This window comes from Moschus berezovskii, chromosome 26 (assembly GCF_049115385.1).
Source record: "Moschus berezovskii isolate FMDL1 chromosome 26, NW_MosBer_1.0, whole genome shotgun sequence".
In the NCBI taxonomy this organism is placed as follows: domain Eukaryota; kingdom Metazoa; phylum Chordata; class Mammalia; order Artiodactyla; family Moschidae; genus Moschus; species Moschus berezovskii.
The window spans coordinates 12,410,243-12,424,169 of record NC_142485.1 but is presented as its reverse complement, the minus strand read 5'-3'; positions in this window follow the sequence as shown (position 1 = coordinate 12,424,169).

The following is a 13,927-nucleotide window of genomic DNA, read 5'->3' as shown; positions in this document are numbered from 1 at the left end:
CGTGAATGCCTCGGGCAAGACCCTGAATCTCTCTGAACCTTAGGTCAGTCTCTTATGTATTGGGTGTCATGAAGATTTTATTAAATAGGGGTTCTGAGGCTAAAAACGAAAGTCTAAAAAGCACCATCTAGAAGTATTAATTCAGGGACTTTCCCAGTAGTCCACTGATTAGGACTCCACGCTTCTACTGCAGGGAGTGCAGGTTCCATCCCTTGGGGGAAGTAAGATACCACATGCTGTGCAGTGTGACCCAAAAAAATTTTTTTAATAAAATAGAAATAACCAATTTACACATTTCTCCAATGAATGAATGAATAAGTGAATGAGATGAGTTAATGAATGAGAAAACGTCCTTCCATTCCTAACACATCCAGTGAGTATTGGTCGCTCAGTCGTGCCCGACTCTTTGCGACCCCATGGACTGTAGCCCTCCAGGCTCCTCTGTCCATGAGATTTCCCAGGCAAGAATACTGCAGTGGGTTGTCATTTCCTTCTCCAGGGGATCTTCACCACCCAGGGATCGAGTGTGAGTCTCCTGAATTGCAGGCAGACTCTTTACCAACTGAGCTGCCAGGGAGTACATACCCAGAGTCTTGCACAAAATGAACATTTCATCGAAAAGTGTTTTCTCTTTTTCCCCTCTCCATGGCAGCTTCTGACTCAAAGTCCAAACATTTGGGAAGGAAAGAAAATGATCATCCTCGCTCCTAGGTCTCAACTGAGCATCCAGACCTCAGCAGGCCGCCAGGAGAAAGTTGTTTACTCAAGCCCATTGGGTCAATTACAAGGGCTGGGAATGGTTGGAAATTGCCAAACAGCCTGCCCTTGTCTGGTGAAGAGGAAGAAATAAGGTGCTTGAGGAGGAAATCAAATCAAGAACTAGCTTCACAAGTAACCATTCACCCCTTCCCCAGGGCAGGGCCAGCTTCACCTAGACCCGCCTTCTCCTGGCCACCAGGAAGGGCAGGACTGGTACCAGGTAGGCCTTGATGGGAGGTAGCTGGCCTGTGTATTTCTCGACCAGGCCACTGGATCTCAAGATCACAGTGACATCTTGGGAGGGTTTTTCTCCCACCTCCCTCCTCTTCAGGCCCCTCGCTCCTCGCCCTACCCTCTCTTCTCAAAAGAAAAATAGCTTCAGGGGAAAACAAGCCCCAGGTCTCTCTGCATGTAGACAACATTAATGGGAAACTCAGAGAAGAGAGTCCAGGAGACCTGGGAAGCTGTCACCACCTGTGTGAGCAGGGAAGATTTATGTTGAGGACCAGGATGTGGACATACCAATGAATCATCCTTTTGTGCCAAGGTAAATTGGATGGGGGGGAACGTGTGTCCAAGAGGCAGAGCCTGGGCTTGGCTGCAGTCCTGGCATCTGGCACCTGGGGAAGCGGTCCTACCTCTTATTCTTATAACAGCACAACTATCCAGAGCCAATGACTCTTCCAGACTCTCCTGCATAAGAAGAGCTAACATTCACTGGGCACTTTTTAAGGACAGCGTCTTTCTTGCATTAACTCATGTGACCTCCCGAACCCTAGGACTCTGTGATCCTCCCTACTTCAAGGATGAGTAAACTGAGGCACAGAGGTTGACTTGTCCAAGATGGCACAGCTAGGAAGTGGCTAAGCCAAGGCATGAACCCAGATGACCTGATTTCAGATTTGTCTCTTCCCCACTAAACCGTACTGACTGTAGCCACAGAAAGTGTACAGAAATACTTGAAGGAATACAATCCCCCTCTCCTTAGAGAAAGATACTTTCAAGCTCCCCCACGTGACATTTGCCAGTGTTCAAGGACCAAGATGGCAGGGCCCTTTATAAACAAGAAAAGTGTTCTGTTTGTTGTACAAAAATAACTTAATACCATCTGTAGGCTCTCAGCAGCCTTTGAGAAAGGTCCAGAAGCGGAGGAACCCAAACATTCTGGATGCTTTTGTTTTTAAACTTTCTGGCGATAATACCTAAAAATGGTGGTGTGTTCAATATTTCCCTCCATCTTTTCTATCCATCTATAAATATCTCAACAGATTCATACTGATATGCTTTCATATTCTGACTGATTAGCTTAACAGTGTTATCTCATGACCATTTTCCTTTCTGGAAAGCAATGAGGTATAGTAATTAAGCCCACAGGCTGGACCCTGGGAAAACTTAGATTCAAACCTTGGCTCTAGCACTCTGCTACCTATCCATTATGGACCTCAACCCTTTGATTGACATAATGGTATTTTTAAAAAGCTTCTTTGAAAATCGATAAATAAGGGGGAAGATCAAATGTTTATGATGCCTTTCCTGTATAAACTCTCAATCCTTTTCAGAAGAATCCATCTATCAGGTGCACAAGGAAAGATGAAATTTAAAAATCACCAACAGAGGTCTTCCCTGGCATCAGATCCCTCTCTCACTTCAGTCACTTTGATGACCTTTTCTACCTTTGCTGGAGAAAATTCTCTGCTCTTAAAGGGCTGACAAGTTTGGGTTAGGCCCACTTGGATAAGGTGACTCGGTGGTAAAGAATCTGCCTGTCAATGCAGGAGACACAGGAAATGAGGGTTTGATCCCTGGTTTGGGAAGATCCTCTGAAGGAAGAAATGGGAACCCACTCCAGTATTCTTGCCTGGAGAACCCCATGGACAGAAGATCCTGGCCTGGTGGGCTACTGTCCATGGGGTTGCAAAGAGTCAGACTCAACTGAACCCACGTGTGACTGCAAGCAAGATAGAGCACCTGGATAATCTCCCAATTATAAGGTCATCTGATTAGTAAGCATAATTATGTCTGCAAAACCTCTTTTTCTGCATCCCATAACATAGTCATGGGGGTAACACCAAGGGTGAAGGTCACGGGGTCATTTTGGAATTCTGTCTACACCCGCTCCTCCTCACCCCCCACCCCTCCCCTCTGTCCTGGACAAGAAGTTTTCCACCTTGAGTTCAGGAAGGTTGTTTGGTTGTTTCTTTGTTTATTTGGAGGATGGCAAGGAATTTAACCATATGAGGTAAATGCTTTATTTTCCTCTATATTTTACATCTTCCTTTCAGTTTTCTTCTACTGGGAGGGGACAGAGGAAAGGAGACAATCAAGGGCTGAATGGCTAGTGCAACTTCAAACAAGTTATTTTTCTTCCTCGTGCCTCCATCTCCTGGTTGATTTCCATGAGGAATAAGTTAGGTGATATATAAAGTCCTTAGAACATGCCTGGCACCCAGTTAATCTAAATAAGTGTCAGCTATTAACATCTGTAAAATGTGAATAATTACGGTAAATACTTTATTGGGTTGTTATGGAGATTAAATGAGTTCTTCGGTGTTAAATACCCACTTGAGTCCAGAGCCAGCCATGCAGTATGTGTTCAGTAAAAGAGAGCTGTTACAGTGCTGACCCAAGGCCCCAGGTAGGGATGCTGGACCAAAGGAGAGAACCCTAGCACAATTTGGATTCCAGAGTAATTTGCAGCAAGGGTTCTTCTTAACCTCAAGGTAAAGCCCAAATACCATGAGGGGTTTCAGAAGGCCCAAGAGCATCTAGCTAGCCACCATGGGGCTTCCCTGGTGGCTCAGTGGTAAAGAATCCACCTGCAATGCAGGAGATGCAGGGTACGCTAGTTCAATCCCTGGATCGGGAAGACCCCCTGGAGGAAGGAATGGCAACCCACTCCAGTATTCTTGCCCAGAGAATCCCATGGACAGAGGAGCCTGGCAGGCTACAGTCCATGGGGTTGTAGAGAGTCAGACACGACTGAGTGACTAAGCACGCGCAGAGCATCGAGAACCTCTTCCGCCTCATTTCCACATTCTCTGCTCACTCCCCAGGTAGTCTTCTGTAACAGACTGAATGTCTCCTGAATGACGCGGACATCCCAGCTCACCCCCACCCTCCCCCTCCCCCAGCCCCCAATCGGCACCTGATTCCTACTCAACGGTTCGATCTCAGGTGGAAAATAACTTCTTTAGGAAACCACCCTTGGCCACCCCTTCACACACACACACGTGTGTCATCCCTCCCTGGGCCTACCTATATCCTCCCCTACTCCCTCTGCCCCACGCCATCAAAGTGTCTCCAGCTGTGATGCAGTGCCCTGTTCACTCCTACCTGCACCTCCATGCCCTCCATACTCTCTAAGGCTGACTTGGAATATACAGATCCCTGGACATATTTTAGCCCTTCTTTTTGGAAGTAAAAAGGAAACACATTAGATTAAGCTTCAGAAGACAGGGTTGGTCCCAGAATTGACTCTACCTAACTGTATTCTGCAGACAAATCACTCCCCTTCCTGGGCCTCAGTTTCTGCATCTGGGAAATGGGGATTTGACCTCGTGGCCTTTAATATCCTTTCCAGCAGTGCTGTTCTGGGAACCGATTGCCACAAGTCTCTAGCTGGACCTGTAACATGGCTGGGTTTAGAGATGGAGCCCCTTTTCCAGCCTCACCACTGCCTCCTGGACTCTGGGTGACCCTACTCCTGGAACCAACGATGAACACTCATGCCCTTTCAAGTTCAAGTCCCAGGCCAGGCCCTGGCAGGAAGAGTTTTCTGGTTTTTTCCCTTTTAACAGCTTTATTGAAATATAATTCACACACCATACAGTCACCCATTTAAAGTGTAAAATTCAATGGTTTTTAGTATATTCATGGATATGTGCCACCATTAGTCAATTTTAGAACATTATCATCTCAAGAAGAAACTTCATATTGTTTAGCTATCACCCCAAAGTGGATTCTTATAAGCATACTTCCTCTGTGTGTGTGTGTGTGTGTGTGTATGACCCTCTCCATCGTTTGTTTTGACTTGTATGTTACAGGAAGAGGGCAAGGCTGATCAGGAGAAGAAATACAGCTTTTCCTATAAATCTCACACATCATTTTTCTTTTTTTTTGAATGTTTCTTTCTTTTTGAATCTTTCTTCTTCTTCTTTTTTTTGTTTTTACTCTTTCTTTCTGTTTTTACTTTCTGGCCTTACCACGCAGCACATGGGGTCTTAGTCCCCAGGCCAGGGATCAAACCCCCACCCCCTGCAGTGGAAGCGTGGAATCTTAACCGCCGAACCTCTAGGGAAGTCCTCATCTTTTTGATCATCCCTGCCCCCTATTTACTTTCTTTTCAAAACTGGGGTCTTTCCTCAGAGCAAGGACATCTGTGTTCCTTAACGCAACGCACACAAGATTTTCTCAGGAGCTAGTTTCTTTAAAGATCTGTCCAGCCCAAAATGTTTTGAGAAGAACAAACTCTTGACTGTTTCACACTGGGTGCTACACAGGTTATGGGATGGGTCGGAGCTGGAGTAGAAGTGATGTCAGGCAGGCAAAGTTGGGGGGAGGGGGTGCTGGTCTGCGGAGGGAGTTGGAGGGTCAACTCCTGTGCCCCGAAGGGAGGCCCTCCAGCACCACTGCCCAGGAAAACGGAAAGCCCAGTTGTCTCCCATCAGACCTTGGAGGAAGGCTCCAGACGTTGCTAGAGGCCCAGGCACATGGAGATGCCCAAGGGGACCACGAGCTTTGGAATCTCAGACAGACGTGTGAGATTCGTTCACCTGTCAGTTAACACAGCCCTGCTGTGTACCTCTCGGGCTCACCTCTCCACCTTGCCTAGTGTCAGAAACGCAGGCTGACCTTGGAGACACTGGGAGTTCAGCTGCAGACCTCCACAATAAAGCGAGTATCAAATAAAGCCAGTCACCCGAATTTTTTAGTTCCCCGGGGCATATAAAAGTCATGTTTATATTACACTGTAGTCTAGCAAGTGTGCAGTAGCATTCTGGCTAAGAAAAACAGTGCGCAAGAAGGAGGGTATTGACTAGGAAGATGGATACAGGGAGCCAGCTCTCCCATCAGAGGAAGAGATCAAAATATCAAAAGGGGAAAAGCTGGAATAAGCCTCCTCTTACGAGACTGAAACTAGAGATAACCCTGGGAACTCTGGCTTTAAACATATCTAAACATATATCTTTTAAAGGAGTAAATGTAAATGTATGTTTTGGTGGGGAAAAAATGCACATACCTTAATTAAAAATTACTTTACTGCTAAAAAAAAAAAAATGCCACCCATCCTCTGAGTCTTCAGCAAATCATAGTAGCAACACCAAGGATCACTGGTCACAGATACTTATGACAAACATAACACTAATGAGAAAGTTTGAAATATTGAGAGAATTACCAAAAGGTGACACCAAGACACGAAGTGAGCCAATGCCGTTGGAAAAACGGTGCCAATAGACTCCTTTAATGCAGGGTCACGCCAAACTTCACAAATCTGTGTTTGTATAAAACTCAGTATCTGTGAAGCACAATGAACTCAAGTGTAAGAGGATGAGGTCAGCCTGTATTCATTGCTTCCACTGACCAGAGAAAAACTCTTCCTTTCCTTGACACAGATCACCCCAAGTCAAGGTTCAGGGGCTCCTGGGGGCTCCCGGAAATGAAGCCTTTACAATGCTCTGGCCACAACGCTGTGCTTTCCCATCGTTTCCTGATCACTTGGTCTAAGAAACATGGAGTTTGCTGGACTTCTCTGGGTTCACCCTGCTTTACGTGTATACCCCAACAAGATGGGGTCCCCAGGAACACGGTGTGTGCCCTGCACACCCAGGACCCATGCAGACTGCCCCGTGGTGCATTGACTCGGATTCATTTGAGGACATGGCACTCAGATCTCAGGTATGGGGTCTTGAGGGGGCATCAGGGTTGTGCAAAGAAATGGGGGTAGGGAGAATGAGGATGAAGACAGCCAACAGGAGGACAGGGAGTGGGAAGGTGGGAAAGAGGAGGAAGGTGCCAGACCTGAGGCGGGCTGAGTGTGAGTCTCAGGGGATGCAGGGTTCATGTCCATTCCCCCCCCAGGAACTGACTCTAGCGGCAGATTTCAAAGGGTTCTCAGGAACAAAGGTACTTCCTGCCATAGCTCAGAGCTCTGGAGCTCAACCGGTGTGGGGGCAAGGAAAGAGCCAGGGAGTGGGTGTGTGCAAAGCCAGAAAGACAGAATTCCCTGGCAGTCGAATGGTTCGGACACCACACTTCCACTGTAGATGATGAGGGTTCGATCCCTGGTTGGGGAGTTAAGAAACCACCTGCCACCCAGTGCAGCCAAAAAAAAACAGCCAAGTAGAGTTTACTTATAGGGAGATGGTCGCCGTGATGCAGCCAGCATCCTACAGAGAAGGCTCTGGTCCTCCTGCCAGCCACCTGCCCTCTCCACCGCCTGCCTTCCCAGGAATGGCAGGGGAGGGGGGTACGGGGAGGGGTACCTTGGTTCCAAGCAGTGGGACTGAGTCTCCAGCAATCTGTGAAATGCTAGTCCATCACAGGGTCATACTTTCCCCCGTTTTTTTCCTTTTCCCACTCTTTTCCCCCAAACAGGGCCTGTGAATCCCCGCCTTTGTTACACATATTGGTTCTGACAGCTCAAATTAATATGTCAGATGCTGTGATCCTCGCTGGCGACAGGCCTTTTGACCCTATCAGTGCAATCTGCCTCCCTGATTGAAAATCTCTGTGCCTCAAATTGATTCCGAGTTTTATAAACATCCTGCGGCCATGATCCGAGGAAGCCACCAGTGGAAAACCTGGGGGAGCTTAATTTGCCCTCCCCTGTCTCAACTGCTCTGATCAGCAGGGCAGCGCAGCGGGACTAGCAAAGGGGTTAAGAGGAAGGCCTTAGACTGGCAACCTTGTAAGCTGAGAGTCTCAGGAAAAAGCCCCCTCGACTCCTTCCCCCACACCCCCAACTACCCCCTCCCCTGCAACGCCCAGCTTGCCCTTCCTGCATCCTAAAATGCAGTTAGAATGATCCAGTGAGAAGGCACCTGATTAGGCATCAGAAGTCCTGGGCTGTCTAGCTGTGTGACCTTGGAAAAGTTCCTTAGCCTCTCTGAGCCTTGGTTTTCTCTTTATAACATGAAGATCATAATAATCACTCTGTTTAACTCAACAGGATTGCTGTAAGGGTGGTGTGAGATGATGCATCCTGAAACACTGATGGAATGCAGTGGCTTGTGTCTGGTTTTTATAATACGCAGGGAAGGTGGATGAACTAAAATTGGCAAAATGCTGATAACTGCAGATGCTGGGAGATGATTTCGTGGGGATTCCCTATGCTTTTCTCTCAAATTTTATGGATATGTGAAATTTTCCAAACCAAATTTTTTTTAAATGAAATGCATTGAGTCAAAAAGTATATACGTTTTAGAAGTACGTGTGTGAGTGTGCATATGAGGGGTGTGTGTGTGTGTCTGTACAGAGAGGAGAAGTCACTTCCCAGTGAACCCTTCCTATCTAACACATTTAGGAGTCCCCAGACCTGTCCCGGAGAAGGCAATGGCAAGCCACTCCAGTACTCTTGCCTAGAAAATCCCATGGATGGAGGAGCCTGGTAGGCTGCAGTCCGTGGGGTCGCTAAGGGTCGGATACGACTGAGCGACTTCACTTTCACTTTTCACTTCCATGCATTGGAGAAGGAAATGGCAACCCACCCCAGTGTTCTTGCCTAGAGAATCCCAGGGACAGGGGAGCCTGGTGGGCTTCCGTCTATGGGGTCACACAGAGTCGGACACGACTGAAGTGACTTAGCAGCAGCAGCAGCAGCAGACCTGTCCATCGGAACAGAGTCTTAACCAAAAAATGCTGATGGAGATAAACTTGGGTCAACATGAAAAGATGTTTGTGATACACTGTTGGTTTTTAAAATAGGTTATCAAGGACTTCCCTGGAAGTCCAGTGGTTAGGACTACTCATTTTCACCTCCAAGAGCCCAGGTTCAATAGCTGGTCCAGGAACTAAGGTCCCACAAACTGCTTGGTGCAGTCAAAATAGTTAATTTAAATAAAATAGGTTATCAGACCTCCAGGGAAGGGACCAGGGCTTCCCAGGTGATGCTCGTGACAAAGAACCCACCTGCCAATGCAGGAGATGTGAGACACTTGGCTTCAATCCCTGGGTCTTGAAGATTTCCTGGAGGAGGGCATGGCAGCCCACTCCAGTATTCTTGCCTGGAGAATCCCATGGACAGAGGAGTCTGGTGGACTACAATCCAAAGGGTCACAAAAAGTCGGACAAGACTAAAGCGATTCAGCCCGCACACAGAGAAGGGGCCAATTCCTGAAAACGGATCAGCAGTGGGCAGGACAGATCTCTCTGCACAAGGGTTCCCTGTCTGTGAAGACTCTTCCCTACAGAGTCCATCTGACTTCCTCCACATGCACCCAGCAATGACTGCTCCTGCCCCCAGCGCCCAGCTCACACTGAGCACTCAGGATGATCATTTGCCATTTACCTGCCTGCTCCTGCAGCCCTCAGAGCTCAGGGCTCCAGGGTGCTGCGGAGACTGGGGTCCCAGACACCCGGCACCACACAGAACAGCACATCACTGACTGAATCAACAAGTCCTCTGCTCACAACTGCTCCGCCGCGACCTGCCTCCAGGTTCCAGCCCCTTCTGTCCTCTGATGGCTCTCCCTGCCATACAACCTCTCAGGCCCAGCTTCCACAACTGCTCCGCCGCGACCTGCCTCCAGGTTCCAGCCCCTTCTGTCCTCTGATGGCTCTCCCTGCCATACAACCTCTCAGGCCCAGCTCCCACAGGCTGCCAGCTCCGTCACAGGAGACCAGCATCTCTACCAAGCCTTGTCAGAGGTTTGGGAGGGTTTCAGGTCCCGTTTTGGCCCAGTGAGTGCACGTGACCCTGACAGGCGCTCACACGGGGGGCAGCCCAGCCTGCCTGCCATCAGCGGGAGGGGAACTCGTCCTCCTCTCGGGACAGGTTCTGGCAGCAGCAGGATCAGACAGCCAGGCCCCTTCCCCCGACGTCAGCTTGTCATTTTCTACCCCATGTTGATGATGCCACGGGAGAAACACAGAACTTCCTTCAAACTTGTCCAGGGCTTCAGGGCAACTCCCAGGAGTCCTTCATGTCCCCCCCACACACACAGAGAGAGCACTCTCTCCATCCCATGACTGGCCTGACCCAGCCGTGCTGGGGGAAAGGGGAGCAGGTGGGCAGGAGAAGACAGATCAGAGGAAGGAGAAGGGGAGACTGCCTCCGGGTGAACCAAGAGACACCAGCCAAGGGCACACCAGCAGGAAGGCCCCAACTTTCCATGCCAGAGTCCATCTTGAACCACAGGGGAAGTTCTGGGCAGTCTCAGTTCCTCCTGGTGAAGGCTGTCGGTCAAGAATGTCATGGGGAGGGAGGGGGCAGGAAAAAAAAGAATGTCATGGCTCAGCATCCTAGCAGACACTCCCTCCCACCAGTCACCTCCCCAGGGCCCTGGAGAAATAATGAACGCAGGCGCCTCCCCCTCCCTTCCTCACCACCCCACTTCCCAAGTTGTCACAGATGAAAATGCTTTCCAGCTGGTCTCCTTGACTGTAAGCAAAACTACTCACTCACTGCAAGTTGTCTCCAAATAGACGCTGACTCATAGACACAGCGTTTGTCTTCAAAGTCTGTCTGTCTCGAGCACTCTGGCTTTGCAGCTCTTCTGAGCTCGTGTCTGGTCCCAGGTATGTGACATCTACGGAAACGTGTGGCCTTGGGCTCAGATCCTAGCTCCCTCATTTACCAGCTGTGGGACCTGGAGCAGGTTAGTTAATCTTTCCTCTGTGCCTTGTTTGTCCTTATCTGTAAAATGGGAATGATAATTGTATTTACCAAATAGGGATGTTCAGGGGATTAGTTGAGCTCGTATTTGTAAAGTTCTTAGCACACTGACACATCGTACCTGCTCTGTATTAGCTGCCATCACAATCATTAGCATCATCACCACCACCATCATTATCACTATTCCTGTTTATTAGTTAGTTAGTTCAGTCGCTCAGTCGTGACCCACTCTTTGCGACCCCATGAATCACAGCACGCCAGGCCTCCCTGTCCATCACCAACTCCTGGAGTTCATTCAAACTCATGTCCATCGAGTCGGTGATGCCATCCAGCCATCTCATTCTCTGTCATCCCCTTCTCCTCCCGCCCCCAACCTTTCCCAGCATCAGAGTCTTTTCCAGTCTTTTCAACTCTTCGCATGAGATGGCCAAAGTATTAGGAATCTTTATTTCTGGCTTCCTGAAAATTCATCTTTTTTCTTTTCTTCTTCCAAATCAGGCTGTCCCACCTCCTTACTCACCAAGAAGTGTGTTCTCAAAGCCCAAATCATTCCTCAAAACTGAAATGATGTTTCTTTCTCAAGCTCTTCTATTTCCTATAGACCAGACTCATTCGTTCATGGTATTTTATGATCCTCAAGACACCGGATTTTCTCCTGCCAAAGCAACAAAATAGCCTTTGTTCATCCATGAGTTTGTATTAATAACTGCTGCCAGTTTCCAGAGCTCTTTTTTACTTACACTCTGCTGTTAATCCTTTATGGAGGCCTGGAAATGATAAGTGAGTCACCCGGGGTCCTTTCCTTTCCTGATTACAGCTTGTAAATGGCAAAGCTGCAGCTGGACTCCTGGCCTATCTGACTCTAAGTTCAGTGTTCTCCAAACCCCACCTGCCTCCAGGGAGACCCAGGAGACTGCACATCTGAGAGCAAACACTGGCCACTGGGGAGAAGTCACTTCTAGGTCACGCTTCTTCCTCTCAGGAGTTTCTGGAGCTGCCCAACAGAACAAAGTCTTTAAAAGGGTGCATGTGCTAAGTCGCTTCAGTCACATTCAACTCTGTGTGACCCCATGGGCTGTAGCCTGCCAGGCTCCTCTCTCCATGGGATTCTCCAGGCAAGAATACCGGAGTGGGCTGCCATGGCCTCCTCCAGGGGATCTTTCTGACCCAGGGATTGAACCCGTGTCTCTTATGTCCCCTGCATTGGCAGGCAAGTTCTTTACCACTAGCGCAAACTTAACAGGGTGATGGAGGTGGATTCTGGAGTAAAGTGAGGCTTGTGGTATGTAGTCAATCTTAAAAATAGATTATAAAATATTGCATACAATGAGATTTCATTTTTATGAAAATACCCACGTGCTATGCTTAATTGCTCATCCGTGTCTGACTCTTTGCAACCTGTGGGCTATAACCTGCCAGGCTCCTCTGTCCATGGGGATTCTCCAGGCAAGAATACTGGAGTGGGTTGCCATGCCCTCCTCCAGGGGATCTTCCCAACCCAGGGATTGAACCCAGGTCTCCCACATTGCAGGCAGATTCTTTACTGTCTAAGTCACCAGGGAAGAATTTGCAAAAGACCCTGCAATGGGAAGGACCACACAGCTATGAATCAAGCCCAGGTTTCCTGGCACTCAGTTTGCTAACTCACACCAGGTCCCATCGGCCCAAGAATACTGGAGTGGGTAGCCTATCCCTTCTCCAGGGGACCTTCCCAACTCAGGAATCAAACCAGGGTCTCCTGCATTGCAGGCAGATTCTTTACCAGCTGAGCTACCACCCATACCTACACAAAGAAAAGAAACAGAGTGCCTATACACTTGTTGTCAACCATATTAGAAATAATACATGTTTACAATTCTTTTGACTTGTCTGTATTTTCTAATTTTTCCCACAAAACACACTATTGCATTTTTAATTTAGAAAAATTAAGACTCAGGAGGGAAATGGACACAGATGCACACATGCTTTACTGTCTGCCCGAGGGAGGCTGGTTTGGAAATTTCTCCTTAATGAAGAGAAACAGACTCACAGGAGGAGTCTGGCCTCTACTTGGGCTCTCTGCACGAGACCCGGATGCCACACGTGGCAGCCGTCCCTGAGTTTCCAGCAGAGCTTTCTTTCCTCCTCCAAACCAGAGTGAAACCAGAGGTGGGCACCAGCATGCAGGTCGGAAGGGCAACAGTCATCATCTTCATCACCATCCCTAACGTGGGCAAAGTATTTACACGATTTCTCATTAAATCCACAGCCCAGCCTGGGAGGTAAACTGGGCAGGCATTATTCTCTCTCTGCCACAAACGAGGAAACTGAGACCCAAAGACATGAAGGAATTTGCAGAAGACCCTGCAATGGGAAGGACCAGACAGCTGCAGATCAAGCCCAGGTTTCCTGGCCCTCAGTTCGCTCACTCACAGCAGATCCCACTGGCACATTCAAAGGCCCAGGCTGTTGTGCCAAGGATTTGAGAAGCCACAGTGGCCTTCCTGTTACCCCAAACCTTCTCCCTACCTGGGAACTTCCTACCGTCTACCTGGTCTCACTTCCTGGCTGGACCCTCTCCCAGCCAGGTGGCTGCAAAAGAGGCCAGGCCTATTAGCTAGCTAGGGTCACTAACGACCCATAACGGCATATCGTAGATGGGTGGGTGGCTTACACAACTCAGATGTGTTGTCTCATAGCTCTGAAGGCTAGAAGTCCGAGGTCAAGTGTGGGGAGGGGTGTTTCTTCTGAGGCCTCTCTCCTTGGTCTGTCTTCTCCCTGCATCTTCACACAATCCTCTCTCTGCACCCACGTCTGAATTTCCTCTTCGTATAACAGCACCAGGACCGTCGGATGGGGCCCCACCTAATCATTTTAATGACCTCTTTAAAGACCCCCTTGTCTGCAAAAAGAGTCACCTTCTGGGGTTCCCAGGGTTAGGACTTCAATATATGAGTTCGAGAAGGGACACCATTCATCCTGTAACACCAAGTGAAATCTCTCTAAACTGGAAGGCTCCCCAAACTTCCCCTGTTGACACTTTAGCAGGAACTGATGACCACTGATGTAACCCCTTGAGTCCCAAGGGGCATGAATTGCCAAGAGGCAACCATGTGGGAAACCAGAGTGCAAGCCCTAGAACTGGGGGCAGGGGGTACAACACGAGGGAGCAGGGAAGATGAGTGTTAAGAGGGCAGGTCCTCTGCAGGCTCCATGTGAAATGAAAAGGCCGGATCAAAACTCTGATAGTCCAAGAGTCCATGTAAACAGTTGTCCAGCTGACAAGTAGGCAGGGGAATCACAAAACATTTTTGTCTGTAAAGGATTATTACAGGGCACTGCTTTCCTAGAAAGGAA